We start from the raw sequence: 23,023 nt of genomic DNA on the forward strand, positions 1-23,023 counted from the left end.
CAGACCTCTAAATAAACAAGATAATGACAGGGAATGGTAAATGCTATGGTTAAAAATAAAGGGTATTTTTCCATACCCAGGGTATTTCCAGGGTAATAAGCTAAAGCAGTGTCAATTCTGGTCCACCAAGTGTTAATGGCCTACAATAAGATAAGTGCAGAATTTGCCAGTAGGTTCTTCCACACTTACAGCAATTTGACTTTGCCATGACATGATCAATAGACTTGTCTTATTGAACAGATTATATACCAAAAGGATCAGTCCATGACAGATTGGAGAGATCAAAAACAGGTCCTACTCCACAACCACAAATGGTTTGAGAAGCACTGGGCCAATGGTGAATGAGGTCTGGAAGGTGTATTGTTTAGGTTTATGCTAGTGGCTTTAACAAATAAACCGCACAATTTAGTAGCTCACAATATAGAAATTTATTTCTCACTCACAGAACCTCCCAATGTGGGCACTTCTGGTGGCCCAGATTTTAAGCCAGAGATCTAGGCTCCTTTTATTTAGTGATTCCACCATATCCTAAGGGCTCAGAGTACTTTGAGTCTGGGCAGAAGATGAAAGAGTGAGAACCCCCACTTGCTTCTTAAAAGCCTTGACCTGGTGCAGCCACTATGGAGGACAGTATGGAGGTTCCTTAAAAAACTAAAAATAGAGTTACCATATGATCTAACAATCCCACTCCTGGGCATATATCCAGAGAAAACTCTAATTCAAAAAGATACATGCACCCCAATGTTCATAGTAGCACTGTTCACAATAGCCAAGACATGGAAGCAACCTAAATGTCCATTGACAGGCAAATGGATAAAGAAGATGTGGTGTTTATACACACACACACACACACACACACACACACACACACACACACACACACACACACACACACAATGGAATATTACTCAGCCATAAAAAGATTGAAATAATGCCATTTGCAGCAAATGAATGGACCTAGACATTATCATATTAAGTGAAGTAAGTCAGACAGCGAAAGAGAAATATTATACGCTATCACTAATATGTGGAATATAAAACATGATACAAGTGAACTTATTTACAAAACAGGAATAGACTCAGAGACATAGAAAACAAACTTATGGTTACCAAGGAAGAAGTGAGGGAGGGAGGGATAAATTAGGAGCTTGGGATTAACATATACACACCACTATATACAAAATAGTTAAATAATAAGGACCTACTTTATAACACAGGAAACTATATTTAATATCTTATAATGACCTATAATGGAAAATAATCTGAAAAAGAATATATATGTATGTATACATATGTATAACTGAATCACTTTGCTGTACTCCTGAAACTAACACAACATTGTAAATTAACCATACCTGAATTTAAAAAATGGTTTAAAAAAAAGCCTTGACCTGAAAGGAACATTATTGGTAGACTATAAATTTGGACAACCACTATGGAAAACAAGATGAAGTTCCCCAAATATTAAAAATGGAACTACGTATGATGTATTAATCCCACTTCTGGGTATATATCTAAAGGAAATAAAATCACCATCTCAAAGAGATATCTGGACTCCCACATTCACTGCGTCATTATTCACAATAGCCAAGACACGGAAACAAACTGAGTGTCCATCTTTAGATTAAGAGTTAAAAAGGATTTGGTATCTATACACAAAGGAATATTATTAAGCCATGAGTGATATGAAATCCTGCCATTTGAGACAACATGGATGGAACTTGAGGGTGTTATGATAAGTGAAAAAAGTCAGAGAAAGACAAGTACTGTACGATATCACTTATATGTGGAATCTAAAAAAGCCAAACTCATAACAACAGAAAGTAGAATGGTGGTTGCCAGGAAGTGGAGGGTAGGGGCAGAAAGGACAGGTTGAAAAAAAAAAAAAAAAGCACAAACTTTCAGTTATGTGATAAATAAGATCTAAGGGGCTAATATATAACATGATAACTATGGTAACCAATACTGCATCATATACTTAAAATTTGTTTAAAAAGTAAATCTTAAGTGTTCTCCCATCTCCCATTCAAAAGTAAATGAATAAAAGGTAACTATGAGGTGATGGATATGCTAATTAACTTAATTATGGTAATAATTTCACTATAGATATGTATATCAAATCACCATGTTGTACATTTTAAATATATTACAATTTTATTTGTCAAAGATACCTCAATAAAGCAGAGGGAAAAAATTTTTATATAAAGCTTTGGGCTTAAGGTAACATAGATCATTTTTGCTCTCAATCAATTGGACAGAACTAGTCTTAAGGTCTCAACTGGAAGTAGGAGCCTCTGGGATGACACCCCCAGACAGAGCCAGGGAACCATCCCAGACCCTGAAACGGAGCCCAACCACAAGATGCCCAACAGTGGCTATCTACACTCCAGGTGGCCAAGTACACAGCTAAAATGAGAATTTCAGGATCAGGGACCACCTATGTGTGTGCCACCTTAACTCTAGTCTGGAGGAACAAATACACCTGTGATTTGTTTGTTTGATTTTACTGAATGAAAGATCCTTTAAATTTAACAGTGTTTTACAATTTTCAAAAGTTTCACATTCATGATTTCATACAATCCCATAATAACCCTTTTTAAAAAAATCTCATACCCATATACTGCCCCTCCCCATTCTCTCCCCACTGGTAACCACTAGTTTGTTCTCTGTGTCTGTGAGTCTGCTTCTCTTTAGTTTTATTCACTAGTTTGTCATATTTTTTAGATTCCACATGTAAGTGATATCATACAGTATTTGTCTTTCTCTGACTTATTTCACTTTGCATAATGCCCTCCAAGTCCATTCAGGTTGCTGTAAATGGCAAATTTTCACTTTTTTATGGTGATATTTTTTATTATGAAGACTATGCACATCAAAGGCAAAAAAAAAAAGAATTAAAATGACAGTTGGAGAATGTGCATTGGTATGAATCTGACCGACTTTGAATCAATCTAATTAAAAGCCAAGATGGAAGCGTATGCAATTAACACGCTGAGGACAAAACCTCCTGCTGGACTGATTTTTTTTTTTCTTGGCCTCATGTACTGTCTGTTGAACTTCATTCCATGACTTGACGTTATGTTAAAGAAGATTTCTCCTTATTACACAAAGCAAACAAAAAAGCTGAGATGGACAAAGTCATTCTCTCCCCTCTGGCACATTGACAGTGTCAATGTGCTTTTCAGTATGTCTGATTACAGCTGGAATTATCTGCCTTGATAGAGAATTAATCGGGTTTAAAGTTGGCATCACTGCTCTTAAAAAGTAGCTGGAATATTGAGTCATTATCTGTGTTTTTTAAATACAGGATGGATCATTTACAACCCAGGGTCAGGGAAACTCAGAGAAGAAAACTTCAAAGTGCAATTTCCAGGCATTTAGCTTTTTAAACCCTTAGGAGAAAAGTTTAGTCTTACCTTTATTATCTTTTTACTTACAGAACTTACTCTGTTGCTTTTTTACTAACTTATTCTTTCAGAGTATTATTGAAATTCCATCTTTTGCCCATTTTTATTGGATTGTTTGTTTTCTTATTACTGAGTTTTGAGAATTCATGATATGTTCTGGAAGCAAGTCTTTTATCAGATTTTTCCAGTCTGTAGCTTGTCTTCTAATTCTCTGAACAGTGTCTTTTGAAGAGCAGAAGTTTTAATTTTGAAGATGGTCATTTTGTCAATTTCTTTCTTTCTTTTTTTTTTTTTTCACAGATCATGTTTTTGTTGTTGAATCTAAGAAATATTTGCCTAACCCAAGGTTTCGCTTATGTCCTCCTCTAGAAGTTCCATGGCTGTAGTTTACATTTAGGTCTAGGATCTATGTTGAGCTCATTTTTGTTGGATGCAAAGTATGTATCTAAGTTTATCTTCTGCATATAGATATCCAATCATTCCAGGGACATTTGTTGAAAAACTGGCCTTCTCCACTGAATCTCCTCTGCACATTTTTAAAAACTCAGATGCTCACATATGTTAAGGTCTATTTCTGGACTGAAAATAGGTTGCTTCCTTCCATTGATCTATTTCTTTATTTTTGAGATTAATACCACACTTTCTTGACTTCTGTGCCTTATAACAGGCCTTGAAGTCAAAGACTGTGAGTTCTCCCACTCTATTCCTCTTTTTCAAAGTTGTTTTGGCTATTCTAGTTCTTTTTTATTTACATCTGAACTTAGGAATAATCTTGTAAATTTCTATTTAAAACATTTTTAAAGGCCTATTTTTATTGGAATCGCATTGACTCTATAGATAAATTTGAGGAAAACTGATGTCTTAGCAATATTTTGTCTTTCAATCTATGAGCATGGTATATCTTCCCATTTACATAGGGCTTCTTTAAAATCTCTCACCAATGTTTTGTAATTTTCGATGTACAGATATGGTATATCTTTTGTCAGATTTATCTCAAATTGTTTAATATTTTTGACACTATTGTAAATGGCATTTAAAATTATAGTAAAATATACGTAACACAAAAATTACCATCTTACAGATATTAAGGGTACAGTTCAGGGGTGTTAGGTACTTTTCATATTGTTGTTCAACAAGTCTCCAAAATTCTTTTCATCTTTTAATACTAAAACTCTATTAAATACAGGTCCCCATTCTCTCCCTCCCACCAGCCCTTGACAATCACCATTTTGCTTTCTGTCTGTATGAATCTGACTACTCTAGATTCCTTATATAAGTGAAATTCCCTATATAAGTGAATTCCTTATATAAGTGAATTTTTCTCTTTGTAATTAGCTTACTGCACTTAGCATAATGTTCTCAAGGTCCATCCATATTGTAGCATTTATCAGAACCTCCTTTCTCTTTAAGGCTGAATAATATATATATATATATATATATATATATATATATATATATATATATATATATATATATATATTTCATGTTTTATTTATTCATCCATCAGTGGACACATGGGTTGCTATCACCTTTTGGCTGCTTTGAATAATGCTGTTATGAACATGGGTGTGCAAATTCATTTGAAAACATGGGTATTTTCAATTCTTCTGGATATATACCTAGAAATGAAATCATCTGATCATATGGTAATTCAATTTTTATTTTTTTTTTTATTTTTGATGAATTGACATACTTCCATAGTAGCTGCACCATTTTGCATTCCTACCAACAGCGCACAGGGGTTCCAGTTTCTGTACTACCTTGTCTCACTTCTGGTGTTTTTTTGAGAGTAGCCATCCTGACTGGTGTAAGGTGGCATCTTATTGTGGTTCTGATTTTGTATTAGGGAATGATTGGTGACATTGAGCACATTTTCACATGCTTACTGGCCTTTTGCATATCTTCTTTGGAGAAATATCTCATCAAGCCCTTTGCCCATATTTTAATCAAGTTATTTTTGTTGTTGGGTGGGAGTTCTTTACAGAGTCTTAGTATTAACCCTTTATCAGATCTATGATTAGCAACATTCCATAGGTTGCCTTTTCACTCTGTTATGTCCTACAATGCACAGTTTTTAGTTTTGATGTACTCCATTTTATCTACTTTTACTTTTCTTGTCTATGTTTTTGCTGCCATGAAATCATTGCCAAGTCCAACGTCATGAAGCTTTTCTCTATGTTTCTTTCTAATAATTTTAGAGTTTTAGATCTTATTTTTAGGCCTTTGATCCAGTTTGAGTTAATTTTGGTGTACAGTGTAAGGTGAGAGTCCAACTTCATTCTTTTGCATGTGAATATCCAGTTTTCCCAGTACCATTTGTTGAGAAGACTCTTCTGCTTACTCTTATTGTAATTTGATCTTTTTCCAGATACTCAATGTGGATACTGACATCATTAATTTGAGATGGTTTGCTATAGATTAAATTTGTGTCTTTCCAAAATTCACCTGTTTGAAGCATAATCCCCAATGTGATGGTACTGAGATGTAGGGCCTTTGGGAAGTGATTAGGTCATGAGGGCAGAGCTCTCTTGTATGGGATCAATGCCCTTAAAAGAGAGGCCCCAAAGAGATCCCTTGTTATTCCCGCCATAAGGTTTTGATTCAGTAAATCCAGGGATTGAGAGGTGAGGGATCCTGCATTTCTAACACGTCCCTGTGGGATGCTGGGGATGCTGGGGATGCTGACCTTGAACACCTGTGGAGTTGTGATTTAAAGGCATTAAAATGAAAAGTTCAAGTCTGTCAAAAAGAGATCAGGAACAGACCACAGGCTGCCCTTCTCAGCTGGGGACGAAAAAATAAGACCCAACCATTTTGTGTCTACAAGAAATCCCTGTTAAATGTAATGATGTATGTAGGATAAAAGTAAAGACGGGGGGGGGGGATATGCAATACAAACACTCACAAAACAGAGATGGGTGGTTACATGTGTATATCACACAAAGTAGTCATCAGAACAGAGATAATTAACAAGATAAGGGGGACGTTAAATAATGATAAAAGAGACAATTCAACAAGAAAACAATTATAATCCTAAATGTATGAGCACCTAACGCAGAGCTTCCAAATACATGATTCAAAACCTGACAGAACAACAACAAAAATGCACAAATCCACAGTTATACCTGAAGACTTCCACATTCCTCTCTCAATAACTGACAGGACAAGTAACAGAAAATTACCAAGGGCACAGAAAAACTGAACACCATCCACAAATTGGATCTAGAACACTCTATGAAATGAATGCAGCTACATATTCTTTTCAAGTGGAACTTCATTAAGATAAAACATATCCCTTGATCACAAAACTAACTTTAACAAATTCAAAGAGTCAAAATCATACAAAGCAAATCATATGAAGTTATTATCATCTGACTGTGGTATGCAGAACTCTAATGTGCCCCCATCCCAACTGCAAAAAAAAAAAAAAAATCCTGCCCCTGGGGTACAATCCTATATAATCTCTGAGACTGTGAATATGATGGGATATAACTCCTGTGATGAGGGGAGGTCATATCATACTGCTGACCTTAAGAAAGGAAAACGATCTGGGTAGGTCTAGCCTAAACACATGATGAGCCCTTTAAAGGTGGGTCTAGAGGTCAGACACAGAGGAAGTCAGACACAGAATATGAGAGTGGTTTTGATGGAGGGAGGTTCTACGTTCATGGCTTTGAAGGTGAACAGGACCACACAGCAAGGAATGCAGGTGTACTTTAGAAACTGAGACCAGAATCCAACAGCTAGCCAGCAAAGAAAAGAGAATGGGCTCAGTCCGAAAATCATAAAGAACTGAATTCTGCCACAACCACATGAGCCTGGAAGAGCATCCGGAGCTCCAGATGGGAGCACGTTTCAGCAGACACAGATCTCAGCCTTGTGAGAACCCGAGCAGAGAATTCAGCCACACCTTTCCTGGATTTCTCACCCTCGGAACTGTGAGCCAATATATGGCTGCTGTTTTAAGTCACTAAAGTGTAACGTGATTTGTCACATAGGAATAAAAAATTAATGTCCTGACGATAATAAAAGTAATCTAGGAATCAATAACAGAAAGATAACAGGAAAATATCCAAACACTTGGGAAATAAACCATGCAAGTCGAAATAATTAATGAATCAAGGGAAATTAGAAAATGCTTTTAACTGATAGAAAATGAAGTAGAGAACAGATCAAAATATGTGGGATGAAGCTAAAGCAGTGCTTAGAAGGAAATGTACAACTTCACATGCTTGTATTAGAAAATAAAGATGTCTCAAATTAACATTGAAGCTTCCAATCTAAGAAACTGGAAAAATAAGAGCAAAATAAACCGACGGAAAAGAGAAGAAAGAAGATATAAGAGTGGAAATCAGTGAAATTGAAAAGGAAAAAATAGAAAAAATCAATTAAACCAAAAGCGGTTTCTTTGAAAAGATCAATAAGTTGATAAATCTCTTGTAAGGCTGACAAAATAAAGAAAGGAGAAGACACAAATGGCCAATGTCAGAATTGAAGGAGAAACTATCACTACAGACTCCCGAGACATTAAAGGGAAAATAAAGGACTACTAGAAACAACTCTTCACACATAAATTCTGCACCTTTAGAGTAAATTGACCTGTTCTTCAAAAAGAAAAACTCAAAATGTATCAAGGACAAAGAGATTATTTGAATAATTTTTTACCTATTAAAGAAACAGATTTTGTAATAAAAACTTTCTGAAATAGACCAGACACAGATAGTTTCACTGGTAAATTATACCAAACAAATGACATCATTTCCACATAATCTTTGCCAGAAAATAGAAGAGGAGGGAGTATTTCCCAACTCATTGTTTGAGGCCAGCATTATCTTGACATTAACTGATAGTCAGATATCAACTGTGTACAGAACACTACAGACCAACATCTCTTATGAATATAGACAGAAATTTTCTCAGTGAAGTATTAGAAAACCAAAAACAGAAGTATCTAAGTAAAATACACCATCACCAACTGGGGTTTCTCCCAGGAAAGAGAAAAGGCGTTTTTCCTAAAATTTGCAACAAAAGCGAGACAAAGTCCACTCTCACCAATCCTATTAGACATCAGACTGAAAGCTTTAATTAGCACAGTAAGTCAGAAAAAGAAAGAAGAGGCATACAGATTTTAAAGGAATAAATAAAATTACCCTTACTTGTAAGACCTGTAAGACATGATGGTCTATAAGGATAACCCCAAGGAATCTGCCAAAAAAAAAAAAAAAAACCCTCCTAGAATTAATAAAATGAGTTTAGCAAAATCATACATTGCAATATCACCATGAAAATCTATTGTATTTTCATATACCACCTGTGAACAATCAGAAAGCAATTTTTAAAAAATTAATACCATTTACAATAGCTCAGGAAAATTAAGGAGATGAGTATAAGTCAAAAATATTTCATGTACAAGCTGTGGGTTTAAAATACTGCTGCTCATAGAATACAAACTTGTGGTTGCCAAGGGGGCAGGGGATAGGAAGGGATAGACTTGGATTTCAAAATGTAGAATAGATAAACAAGATTATACTGTATAGCACAGGGAAATATATACAAGCTCTTGTGGTAGCTCACAGAGAAAAAATGTGACAATGAATATATATATATATATGTTCATGTATAACTGAAAAATTGTACTCTACACTGGAATTTGACACAACATTGTAAAATGATTATAAATCAATTTTTAAAAACTAAAAAAAATAAACTACTGCTGTTGATGAAAGAAATAAAAGAAGACTTAACAGTGGGGAAGGGATAGCTCAGTGGTAGAACCATGTATGAGGTCCTGGGTTCAATCCCCAGTATCTCTATTAACAACAACAACAACACAAAAAACACATAAAAAAAATCTAATAAATGGAGAGCCTTCCCATGGTTGTGAGTTGGAAGGCTCAACATCCTCTGAAACTGATATTAAATTCTAATATAATTTCTATTAAAAGACCAACAAGATTTGTACCTCTAGAAAAGCATAGTCAAAACAATCCTGAAGTAGAGGACTATGTTGGAATATTCATGCTACCTAATTTTAAGAATCATTGTAAAGTTACATTAATAAGACAGTGTGGTGTTGCCAACAGACAGAGATACAGATCAAAAGAACAGAGTAAGTAGTGCAGAAAGAGACTCATAAATATGGCCAATTTATTTTTAAGTAAGTCCAAAGGCAATTTATTGAGAAAGAGTATCTATTGACGTTAGACTAAGTGAAAAGCTGTATTCAAAAAAAAATTAATCTTGACTAAAACTTCACATTTTATACAAACATAAACTCAAAATGGATCATTGCCCTAAATGTATAATGTAAATCTATCAACTTATTTAGAAGAAAATACAGGAGAAAATATTTCTGACACTGGGTTAGGCAGAGAGTTCTTAAACATGATACAAAAAGCACCTCCTTAAAAGAAAAAAATATGTATACTCTATCAGTATTAAAAAAAACTTTTGCTCTGCAAATGGCAGAAAATGAAAAGACAACCAAACATAATAATTGCAAATCACATATTTGACAAAGGACTTGTATCCGATGTATATTAAAATGACCCTCAAAACTAAACTGCAGTAAAAATAACTTCCAGAATTGATCAATCACTCGAGAGATTAGAAAGGACCTGCACTATATTAGACCAATCAGCAGCCAGGCTAGTATGGGCTTCCCCTCCCCAACACGCAACTTCCAAACAGCCAATAGGAGAAGATACAGGATAAGAGGCGGGGCCTGCGTGGTCTCCATGGCAATCCCTGGCGGGTTGGCGTGAAGGAGGCTCCATGTAGCCAGATCCAGATGCCCTAATGGGGGTGTTTGAGGGGGCAGGGAGGAAATTTGTGGGGGGATAGGGTGGGAGGGAGAGAGCTAGCATGGATTGAGGGGAATGAGAGGACAAAGAGTGTTTCGTAAGCGGAAGAGAGGGTGTTATTAAGTAGAGAAGTATTTAGAGGGAGCATGGGTCTAGAACAGGGAGGCTCTCTTAAGTGCACAGGCAGTTCACAGGGTCATGAAGCTGGTAGGTGGAGAGAAGGTGTTAGTGGGAGTCAGGGCAGGTCTTTATACGAGGACAGAGAAGAGGCTATAAGTGAACTTGGAGAGGACTTAGAATTTATAGTTGCTCAAAAAAGATCTTAGAGGAGCCAAGTGAGAGGGTGGGGTGAAGGGACGAGTTTATGGGTGAACAATAAGGGTCATTGCAGAACCGTGAAAGATTCATAGATACAAAGTGAGGAATATTATAGATGGGACAAGGAGAGAGTCACTGAGGTCATGAGAAGTTTTGTATAAGTTGAGAATTTTAAACGGGCACAATGAAGGTTTTATAGATGAAAAGTGAGAGTGTCGAGTGAGGCTAGGGGGTTTATGGGGCAAAGAGAAGGTTTCTTGGGGGACAATGAGGGTGTTAATGGGAACAAGTGTGACAGTGGGTCAGCTGAGGTACAAGGAGGCCAAGTGAGAGTCATCAGTGTCAGTAAGTGGGACAGTGGAAGGAGCCAAGTAAGACTTGCTGTAGGGATCCGCAAGGCAGTTATAGAAGACAGGGAGGAGGTTACAGAAGACTGGGAAAGGGTTACAGAGAAGGGACAGGGATTATAGGGCAAGGGGTGGAGTGGGGGCTGGGAGGATAGAGGACAGGTATTTAAGGGAATAGGGAGAAGTTAGAGGGAATGGGGTGGGAGGTAAAGGGAGTCAGTGAGAATTTTAAAGGGTGTCAGTGAAGACTTTATAGGAGAAAGAAGGTGAAAGGGAAGAGGTCAGAGGGGAGGTTAGAGTCCAGAAGCCATACTGAGCCATAACCCACTTTCAACTCCCAGGCGTTTGAAATTTTGCCTACCAAGCCCCCCAAAGACCATATGTGCCTGTCGATTTTGGCCCTCATCCTGTGTTTCCCCATAGGCATTGTAGCAATGATCTTCTCTATCCAGGTGGGAGTCTCAGTCATGCTAATCTTTGCCTCCCCCCACCTTCCATCCTGGTCATAACGCTGAATCGAATTCTTCCTTGTATCCCTCCTATTCGTTTAGGTCCCCATCCTGTGTTCTTACAGTCCCATGGCGCATCCCCTGTACAATAACCTTTGTAAGCCCATCTATTCCTGTTCTACTTCTCCCCTCAAATCAGACAAGGCACAGCAACAAATGGAATGACCGAGCCATGGCAGCCGAGACCTCCTACCAAGTCTTCTACATTGCAGCCTTGGGGATTATTTTGGGAAGCGTCATCATACTCAGCCTCTTGATTTTCTGCATGATGGACTTATTTTCTCGGTAACCTCTTCTCCAGCTCATAAAAAAAAAAAAAAACATCAAATATATCCCCACTGTTACTTACCTTGGCTCTAAGTATCCGTTTGGGCCAAATGAGACACCTGGCCCTCAGTGTCTGGTGTGCCAAGTGTTGCCAACCTGAGGCAGCACCTTGAGGTGGTTGATGGGAGAAGGAAGTGGTGGCTCAGGTATCACACTGGACTAGAGCTCAAGGTCAACCCTGAGACCCTGTCGAGATGTGGACCATGGGAGACAGGGTAGGGCACTGTTTCCCCCAGGACAGTCTCCCCTCTGCCCACATGCATGCATTTGTGCCATTGATTTATTTATGCCAACCAAGGGCCCTGACTGTGCTGCCTGACTCTGGGGACACAGCAGTCACCACTTAAGTACTACCCCTACCCACTCTGAACTTATAAACCAAGGTGAAAGACATATCACCAGACAGTGACAATAGAGTGGTCCCATCTCGAACGGGGGAAACCTAGGGAGGTGGGTTATAAAAGGCCAGACCTAACCTGGGGTACTTGTGGTCTATCAGAAAACCAGGGAGTCAAGCAGCTGTCAGTGAACTAGTTGGAATTTGGAAATTTGATTATAGAGAGTTTCTGTAATAGGTATGGATTGCCTTTTCTCCTCTCCACCCACCAAGTTAGAGATTTATTCATCATCAAACAAAACAAACTTTCTGAGCACTTAGAAAATACCAGGCACTGTACTAGGAACTGAAATTGCAACAGAACATAAATAAAATCCCTTTCTCTTCTTTTTGGAGGAGGGGTGGTGAGATTAGGTTTATTTATTTATTCATTTTTTAATGGATGTACTGGGAATTGAACCCAGGATCTCATGCATGCTAAGCACGCACTGAGATATACCCTTCCCTCCCCACAAGATCCCCTTCTGATAGAGCTTACATCTAGTAAGCTTCCCCACATTCTAGTGGGGAAGAAAGCCATGAACAAATATATAAATAATTACAGGGAATGGTAAATGCTACAGAGAAAAATAAAACAGAGTAATAAGCTAAAGCAGTGCCAGTACTGGTCCACCACTACTAACGGTCTGCAATAAGGTAAGTGCATAAATTGCCAGTAGGTACTTTAAAAACTTACAGCAATTTGACATTGTCATGACATCCAAGTATATGAAATAGGCTTGCCTCGAACAGGGTACAGACCAAAAGGATCAGTCCATGACAGATTGGAGAAATCAAAAAACAGGTCCTACTCCACAGCCACAAATAGTTTGAGATGCACAAGGCTAGAGAGCAATGATGTGTAGCAAGTATATTCTTCAGGGTCATGCTAGCGGCTGTAACAAATAGACCCCACCATTTTAGTAGCTCACAACATAAAAGTTTTTTTTCTCACTCACAGAACTTGCCAATGTGGGCAAGGGATCTAGGCTCCTTCCACTTGGTGATTACACCATCGCCTAAGGGCTTAGAATCCTTTGATGATGATGACAGTGGAAAACCCCCACATGTTTCTTAAAAGCCTTGGCCTGAAAATGAAACCTTGTACACTGTTGGTAGAATGTAAATTGGTGCAGTCACTATGAAAAACAGTATGGAGGCTCCTCAATAATTTAAAAATAGAACTACCAAATGAATCAGCAATCTTACTTCTGGGTGTGTATCTAAAGGAAATAAAATCGCTGTCTAAAAGAGATGTCTGAACTCCCGCATTCAATGCAGCATTATTCATAACAGCCAAGATATGGAAACAACCTAAGTGTCCATCAACAGATTAAGAGATAAAAAGGATTTGGTATCTCTAAACAAAGGATTATTATTAAGCCATGGGAAAAATGAAATCCTGCCATTTGCAACAGTATGAATAGAATTTGATGGCATTATGCTAACTGAAATGCAGCAGAGGAAAAACAAATACTATATATCACTTATTTGTGGAATGTAAAAAAGCAAAACTCATAAGAACAGAAAGTGGAATGGTGGTTGCCAGGGACTGGGAGTAGGGGAAATAGGAACAGGCTGGTAAAAGGGTAAAAACTTTCAGTTACAAGATGAATAAGGTCTGAGGATATAGTATATAACATGGTGATGATGATTAAAAACACTGTGTTGTAACACTTTAAATTTGCTAAGAGAGTAGATCTTACACATTCTCACCAAAACCAAAAAAAAAAGGTAACTATGAGAAGTGATGTTATTTAACCTGATTATGGTAATAACTTCACAATGATACATATATCAAATCACCATGTACATTTTAAATATATTACAATTTTTGTCAATTATACTTCAATAAAGCAGGGTAAAAAATTTTTCTTTAATCAAACTTTGTCCTTAAAGTACGAACTATCACTTTTGCTCCCAGTCCATTAGACAGAACTAGTCTCATGGCCTCAACTGGATGCAGGGGCCTCTGGGAAATGTAGGCCCAGACTGGGCAGCCAATAGACACCTTTCTAAAATGTTCTTTGAGCTGAGACACAGAAGCCAAAGTTGAGAGCTGCTCCAGGAACAGCAAGTGGAAAGGAAAAGCTGGAATGAACTTGGCAATTCAAGGAGTGATAAGGAGGCCAATGTGGCAGTAAGTTAATGTCACACATCTTCCACTCTTCAAAATAGGTGGGGTTTTCTCCTCCTTGTAAGAATCCTTGTAGGTGTTTATGAAAGTCCCAAAGATGTCCCCATTTCCACCTCTCCTGAAGAGGAACCCAACACTGGTTCTTCACCTTCCATCTGACAAAGATCTGCTCACAGGAATATTTTGCAAACATACAGCCACCCACCCATAGGACCTCCCAACCCCCTCCATGCCTGGCTTTGTGCTGGGTGATGCTGGGGAACACAGCAGTGACCAAGACAGACCCCTTCCCTGCCCTCAGAAAATCCACAGTCCAGTGGGGAGGGCAGAATCATCAACAGACAGGGCTGTGAGTTGTTCTTTCATTTATTCTTTCATTCAGCAAATTTGTATTGTGCATCTGTTTTTTTGTGCCAGGCATTAGGGACACATTACTGAACAAAGGAGACGAAAAAATTCTACCTCATGGGTCTTACAATCTGGTGGGTTGTGAAAGATAATAAACATAGTAAGTAGTAAAATATTAAAGAGTCCTGTGGGAACAAATAAAGCAGAGTAAGGGTGATTGGAAATACTGGAGATGCGTGTGGGGCTGTAATTTTAAATAAGGAGGCAGGTAATGCCCCAGTGCAGATCTGACTTTTGAGCTAAGTCTTGCAGGACTTAAGTGAGGAAGCCAGGCAGACATCTAGGTGAAGAGAGGCCCAGGCAGACAGAACTGTGAGTTCAAAGGCCTGGAGGGAGGAGCATGTCTGATATTTCTAAGATATAGTAAGGCGGCCAGTATAGCTGAAGTGAAGTGAGCAAGTCAGGGAATGATTAGAGATGAAATCAGGGAGGTAATGGAAGATAAGATGGAGGAGAGCTTACTTCACTCCGAGTGACATGAACAGACTTTGAACAGAGGAGTGACATGAGCTGTCTTGGGTGTTACCTGGCTCTCTGTGACTCCAGAGGGGAGCAGACTGTGGGGGAAATGTGATGGCAGGGAGACTGCTGTGATAGTCCAGATGGGAGGTGATGGAATATCAGGCCAGATTTGGGGAAGTGAAAAAGGAAAAGCTTTGATGAACTTTAAAGGTGGAGTAAACAGGAATTGCTGGTGTATAATATGAGTGGGAGAGAAAAAGAGAGATTTTGGCCTCAGGAGCTGGAAGGACAGAGCTGCCCTTGTCTGAGCTGGATAAAGGGGTGAGAAGTAAGTCTGGGAGGTACAGTGCAGCGGTCATTAGAAATGTGGGGAGTCATGTTCTGGCTCAGTGATTAGTTCAGCAGTGGGCATGTGACCCTTACTGAGCCAATGAGACTTAAATGAATGGTTCATAGAGCTTATGGAAGCAGCCTACCTCTTCCATGTTAGCCTCTAGCCCGCATCTTTCTCTCTCACCTCAGAGAGGCAGAGTAAGCCATTCCACAGCCACATGAAAGAGCCTGGGGCTGCCAGGATGAAGGAGGAGCCAAGGAAGAAGCAAGTACTAGGAAGTGGAGGAGCAGGAACCTGGGTCCTCAGTGATGTCACTGTCATCACTGTCATCACAGCCACTGAGCAGTCAACTGTGTGCCCATCACTGTTCAAGGAGCTTATGCATATCATCTCATTTAAACCCCATAACAACTCTGAAAAGTAGGAATTATTAGTATTGTCCCCAATTCATAAATAAGGAAAATGAGGCCAGAAAGACTGAGAGACTTGCCCAAGATCATCCAGCCTGTCCGTGGTGGAAGCAGAATTCAAAACTAGTCAGTCACATTGCAGAGCCTTTGCTTATCGTAACTGCCTGTCAGTGTTTGAGTTGCTGGATCACACCTTACCTAAATCAGGATGAAGCAGTATACATTTTAAAATCATGTGAACCAAGATATCTCTTGTTTGGGGTGGGGGGCGCTACTTTGAGTTGAGTTTTCAGACATTTGTCATTGAAAAGAGGCTTAGATGTGACAATCCAGAGGAGGTTATCCAACGAACCAGGGGGTCAGAGAAGGCTTCCCTGGTAAAGGGCACATCTAAGTTAAAAACCTAACGGATGAGGGGAAGGGTGGCAGCACAGGAAGACTCTGAACCCACCTCCTCCCTTGGACACACCCAGTCTACACCTACATATGGAGAAATTCTTCCTGAAGAGGAATTTGCACATAGAGGGACCACATAAAAATGGAAAGGAAAGACAGAGACAGTGGTATCCATGGAAACACACTCCCCTCAACATGATGACCTGCAGTAGGGAAGGATATCACTGAAGGGCCTGAGTGCAGACTCACCCAACCTGGGACACGAGGGGGAAAAACACAGCGGTTTAAAGGACACTGAGACTATATAGAAGGGAAATCCAATTACTAACCTTAGAGTATCTGTCCAATGGGTAGGGAACTGCTGGAACTCTCTCCAGGGTTGAAGGTGCCAGCAAGTGCCATGTTTGATCCTCCCAGGACTCCCCTCCAGCCTGTGCATGCTGCAGCTCCAGCCCCAGCTGCCCTGCCGAGACTACTGCAGCATGGTGCACCCCAAGATTGCCCCAGCTCGCACATGCTCCAGCTCCAGCTGTCCACCAGGGAGGCTTGGCACAACATGCTCCAGGGTTCCCTTTGGTCCATGCTAGCCTCCAGCTGTCTTCCAAGGACACCAGCACAGAGTGCCCTGGGACTAAGCCCAGCCCATGCCCACTTCTGCTCCAGCAGGCCTGCCAAAGCCTCCTGGCATAGGCAGTCTACACAGGGGATGCTCTCACACAAGGCCCCTCCTTCCAGATTGAGAGAGGTAGCTGGTTCACCTAATTCATAAAAACAAACACAGAAAGTCAAACAAAATGAGGAGACAAAGGAATAGGCTCTGAACAAAAGAATAAGAGAAAACCCCAGGAAAAAAACCCTAATGGAATAGAGATAAGTAATTTACCTGATAAAGAGTTAAAAGCAATGGTCATAAAGATGCTTACAGAACTCAGGAGAATGGATGAACTCAGTGAGAATGTCCAAAAGTGTTAGAAAATATAAGAAAGAACCAATCAGAGTGGAAAGATACAATAACTAAAATGAAAACTACACTAGAGGGAATCAACAACAGATTGATGATAAAGGAGAACAGATAAGTGATCTGGAATATAGAATAGTGGAAATCACCCAATAAGAACAGCAAGAAGAAAAATGATTTTTTCAAACAAGGATGTTTGAAGGGACCTCTGGGACAGTATCAAACTTACTAACATTCATGTTATTTGGGTCCCAGGAAGTTAAGAGAGAGAGAAAGGTAACAGAAAGCTTATTTGAAGAAATATTAGCCAAAAATTATCTTAACCTGGGGAAGGAAAGAGACATCCAGGTCCAGGAATCATAGAGAGTCTCAAACAAGATCATCCCAAAGAAATCCACACCAAGACATATTATAATTAAAATGGCAAAAGTTAAAAAAAGAGAGAGAGATTCTTAAAGTAAGTAATAAAGTAAGTAAGTAAGAAAGAAAGAAAATAAATAAATAAATAAATAAATAAATAAATAAATAAATAAATAATAAATTTTAAAAATCACATCAAAAAATAAAATAAAATACCTAGGAATAAACATAACCAAGGAGATGAAAGACTTATACTCTGAAAACTATAAAGCACTGATGAAGGAAACTGAAAATGATTCAAAGAAATAGAGAGAAATTCTGTGCTCTTGGATTGGAAGAATTAATAATATTAAAATGGCCATCCAACCCAAAACAATCCACAGATTTAATGCAATCCTTATCAAAATACCCATGACATTTTTCACAGAACTAGAACAAATAATCCTAAAACTTATATGGAACCACAAAATACCCCAAATTGCCAAATCAGTCCTGAGGAAAAAGAACAAAGCTGGCCCTCCCAGACTTCAAACTATATTACAAAGCTACAATAATCAAAACAGTATGATATTGTCACAAAAACAGACACATAGATCAATGGAACAGAATAAAGAGCTGAAAATAAACCCACACACCTATGGTCAATTTATCTACAACAAAGGAGGCAAGAATACACAAGGGGAAAAGACAGCCTCTTCAATAAATGGTGTTGAGAAAACTGAACAGCTCCACACATAAAGGATGAAACTGGCCACTTTCGTATACCATATATAAAAATTAACTCAAAATAGATTAAAGACTTAAATGTAAGACCTGAAATCACAAAACTCCTCAAAGAAAACAAAGAGAGTATACTCCTGACATCAGTCTTAGCAATATTTTTTGATGTCTCCTCAGGCAAGGGAAGCAAAAGCAAAAATAAACAAATGAGACTACATCAAATTAAGAGGCTTTGCACAACAAAGGAAACCACCAACAAAAAAGGAAACCATCAACGAAACAAAAAGGCTGTCTGAACAAAAGAAAATATTTGCAAACAATGTATCTAATAAGGGTTTGATATCCAAAATATAGTAAGAACTCATACAACTTAATATTAAAAAAAAACCTGATTGAAAAAATGGGCCAGTGACCTGAACAGGCATTTTCCCAAAGACATACAAATGTCCAACAAGCACATGAAAAGATCCTCAACATCACTAATCATTAGGGAAATGCAAATCAAAACCACAATGAGATATCACCTCACACCTGCCAGAATGGCTATCATAAAAAAGACAACAAATAAAAAAGTGTTGACCAGGATGTGGAAAAAAGGGAACCCTTGTGCACTATTAGTGGGAATGTAAATTGACTCAGCTACTGTGAAAAACAGTGGAGGTTCTTCAAATAATTAAAAATAGAACTACCATACAATCCAGCAATTCCACTTCTGCATTTTTATCCAAAGAAAATGAAAACATGAATTCAAAAAGATATACATATTCCTATTTTCATTGCAGCACTGTTTACAATAGCAAGATATGGAGACAACCTAGGTGTCCATTGATAGATGAACAGATAAAGAAGACAAAGGAAATGTGATACACACACACACAAAAAAAATTATATTACCCAGTATAAAAAAGAACGAATTCTTGCCATTTGTAGCAACATGGATGAAACTGCACGGTGTTATGCTAAGTTAAATAAGACAGACAGAGAAAAACAAATACTGTATGATTTCATGTATATGTAGAATCTAAAGAACAAAACAAATGAACAAACAAAACAGAAACAGATTCACAGTTACAGAGAACAAAATGGTAGTCGCTAGTCGGAAGGGGGTGGGGGGACAGATGAAATAGGTGAAGCGGATTAAGAGATACAAACTTCCTGCTATAAAATAAGTAAGTCAAGGAGGTACAATGTACAGCATAGGGAATCTAGCCAATAATATTGTAACAACTTTGTATGGTGACAGATAGTAACTGGAATTACTGTGATGATCATTTCATAATACATAAAAATATCACATCACTATGTTGTACACCTGAAACTAATATAACGGTGTGTGTTAACTATATTTCAATTTTAAATAAATCAATAAAGTGGGGGAGAAGACCAAAAAGATGAGGAGGAGGTAGCTTTTGAAAGAAGGGTGATTGGTTTAGGTGGCACAGTAGGAATAAAAGCCCAGATGTGGGAGGTACTCTTGACAGGTACTGTCCCAATGAGAACACTGCTTTCCTCTCTGGAAAGATCTTAACCTAAGATAAGTGCCTTCCATTCAGCCCAATCATCATTCCACCAGCCCCTGGCTATGCTTCAGTCTTGTCATCCTCTGCCTGGGTTCCCTACCCTAGCCTCAGTCTCCTCATTGAAGAGGGTTGTATCAGGGTTCAATCAGGGGGCCTGAACCACTACAACAGATATATTAGATAGATAGATAGATAGATAGATAGATAGATAGATAGATAGATAGATAGACAGACAGACAGACAGACAGACAGGAATTTGACCTTATACGGTTGGTGGAGTCACTAAGCAGTCCCTAAGACTGTTGTCTTAGTGTCTGATGCTGGCGTTTGAAATGCACAGGAATGGCAGTAAGGGAGGAAAGACAGATGGAAAGCAAGGGGGAAGCTAGGACGAGCTGGAACAAGCTTGTCCCTGGCTTTGCCGTTGTGAGCATGCACAGAAGCTGGCATCCTTCATCATGGAGTTAAACACACACCTGGCCCAGGAGTTGAAGAAGTTGAAGGAAGATCCAGGAGAAGGGGAAACAGTTGCTGGCTTGGCTGCTGCCCTATGCAAAGACAATGAACCAGCAGCCAGCCAGTGACAACCTATGTGATCTACAAAATGGCAGCTGCCTCACTTCTGCCCTCCAAATCTTCCCCAAGAGTCTCTTGGTCCATCCTAATTGGATGCATACAGAGAAGGTAATTCTAAAATATAGTTCATTCAGCCTAGTCAAGCCGACACATTACAAAGCCACCATACAGAGACTGGAGGAGAGTGGGGAGAAGATGGTTAGTGGTTGCTGGGGAGATGGTCACATGACCATCTTTGGGTATCATGTGAGGACGTGTTTAATAACCCCTGGGCAGCTTTTTTTAGAGTTGGAGGGAAACCGCTGGTAGTTATCTCTTACATGGCTTTAATTCGTCATCCAAAACATACAGAATGCTTTTTTATTTATATATAATTATATAGCTTAAGTCAAGGGCATCTGACTAATTGTCATTAGGTTATGGTTATAGATATTATTAAACAATATTCCAGCCTTCAGCCAATACTTTTTTAAAATAGACTTTATTTTTTGTGAGCAGTTTTATGCTTAGAGAAAAATCACACAAAAAATAAAGTTCCCATATACATCCCCTCCCTCCACATACATTTTCCTCTATTATTACCATCTTGCAGGAGTATATTACCTCTGTTACAATTGATGACCAAGAGTGAAACATTATTCCTAACTAGAATCCATTCTCTACATTAGGGCTCACTCTGTGTTGTGCAATTCTATGGCTTTTTACAAATGTATAGGAAGACATATCCACCATTACAGTATCATACAAAACAGTTTCACCCTTCTAAAAAAAACACCCTCTGTGTTTCACAGTTTCACCCTTATCCCCCACCCACCATGACCCCTTGGCAAATACTCATCTTTTTTACTGATCTCTATAGTTTTGCCTTTCCCACAATGCCATATAGTTGTAATCATACAGCATATGGCCTTTTCAAATTGTCTTCCAAGGCAGCCTTATCATTTTGCATTCCCACCAGCAATGAATGAGAGTTCCTGGTGCTTCACATCATCAACACCATTTGGTGTTGACATTGTTTTGGATTGCAGACATTCTAAGAGGTGTGTGTGTCAAGATATCCCACTGTTGTTTAATTTGCAACTCCCTGATGACCTATGATGTTGAACAACTCTTCATATGCTTATTTGCCATCTGTATATCTTCTCTGGTGAGACATCTATTTGTAATTTTCGTTCATTTTTTAAGTTAGATTGTTCTCTTATGGTTGAGTTTTAAAAGTTCTTTGTATGTCTTGTGTATAAGTCAATAATCAGATAAGTGTTTTGCAAATATTTACTCCCAGTCTGTGACTTGTCTTTTCATCCCTTTAACAGCCAATACTATCTAATACCCCTTGAAAGGCTCAGAGACAGATGGCAAACATGTTGTCTAATTGATTTTCTTATATAGCAGAACAAAGGTCAGAAGGGTGCAGATGTTTAAGAGAAATGGAAACTGTCGAGATATCAGGATCATGGAGTAGCAGCTGCTAATCTTTCTTCCAGGAAGCCCACCTGGGTTACAGCAGCCCCTGGCACCTTCTTCTGTATCTCAGCCCTTATGAAGCATTTGAAGTTGAATTCAGCTTCTCCCTGAAATCTACTGTCTCAGTAGTGACTTCATGGTCCCCTTGTCCCTGGTCCAGAGACTCAGCTGACCCTGGGATGTCCCCTTGGCTCCTCACACCCATAGAGTCCCACATTGTATCAGCATCTCCCCCAAAGCTGTCCCTTCTCTCACTTCCCCATTTCAAGGTCTGCTCCATCTAATCCCCAGCCTAAAGCCCTGGATCTCACCCTGGATACCCTCAAGTCAATCAATCTCATGACCCATCCAACCTCCTCTCTGCTCCACAGCCCTACAGTGGTCCAGCACTGTCCTCACCCTTCTCCCCTCATTCTGCTCCATCCCCCTCCCTGGGTTCCCTGCTTTTGTCTCACTCCATCACCTCCCCCCCCCCCCGCCCCACTATTTGTTTACTCAACAACTTAAGAGAGTCAGGCTCTCTACTGGACACTGAGGACAGAGTGGTGACCGGTGCAAGCATACTGAATGAAAGTCCCCTGAATGTTGCCATTTCTCAGGGCCATGTCTGACGCTGAGTAGGCTGGGCTCTCCAGGACTCCAGCCCTAGTAACCAGTGCCTTCTGGGACACTCCACATATCTCACTCTCCGTGAGTCCCACACTGACCCACCCCTACTGCATATGTTCTACCATCCCTACCTGGTAATGCGTCTATGTCCCCACTGAACTGTGAGCTCCGCGAAGTAGGGAGACTGGGGCTGTCTCAGCCACCGGGGTGTCCCCAGCAGAGTCAGCTCACGAATATTACGGAACGGTAAGGCCGAACGAATATCTAGAAGAAAGCACGCCAGGAAGATATTAGGGTCATGTCACCTGCCCTCTATCCCTCACTCAGACCTGAGACACCCTGTGTCTGAAACCAAAGAGCAGCAAATTTGGCATCTCCTCGCCCGATTCTCAGCCTCCTAGGATGAATGCCCCATTTTGTCTAGAAAATTAAAGGAGTTATTAGGGACCTTTTGCCTCTTAGGGAACAGCTAATAGTAGGAAAGAGGACGGGCCCCACCGTTTCTCCACGCCCCTTTCATCCTGGCTAAATGGGACCGATCCCCGCCGGAGGCGCGACAGCTAGAGGTCGGCTCTGAGACCT

General features: G+C 39.4%; 1 protein-coding gene across 1 annotated transcript in view; it reads right to left on the reverse strand.

The window, feature by feature from the left end:
• ATP4A (ATPase H+/K+ transporting subunit alpha) overlaps positions 1-23,013 on the reverse strand; it is an 83,210-nt gene extending 60,197 nt beyond the window's left edge. Inside the window, exons 1-2 of the mRNA XM_031456816.2 lie at positions 22,940-23,013; positions 22,573-22,705 (exon numbers count right to left, since the gene is read on the reverse strand). The gene's annotated coding sequence lies outside the window, so the exon portion shown is untranslated. The remainder of the gene's footprint in view (positions 1-22,572; positions 22,706-22,939) is intronic.
• Positions 23,014-23,023: the final 10 nt, after the last annotated feature.

The sequence above is a fragment of the Camelus dromedarius genome, chromosome 9 (genome assembly GCF_036321535.1).
Source record: "Camelus dromedarius isolate mCamDro1 chromosome 9, mCamDro1.pat, whole genome shotgun sequence".
NCBI lineage: Eukaryota > Metazoa > Chordata > Mammalia > Artiodactyla > Camelidae > Camelus > Camelus dromedarius.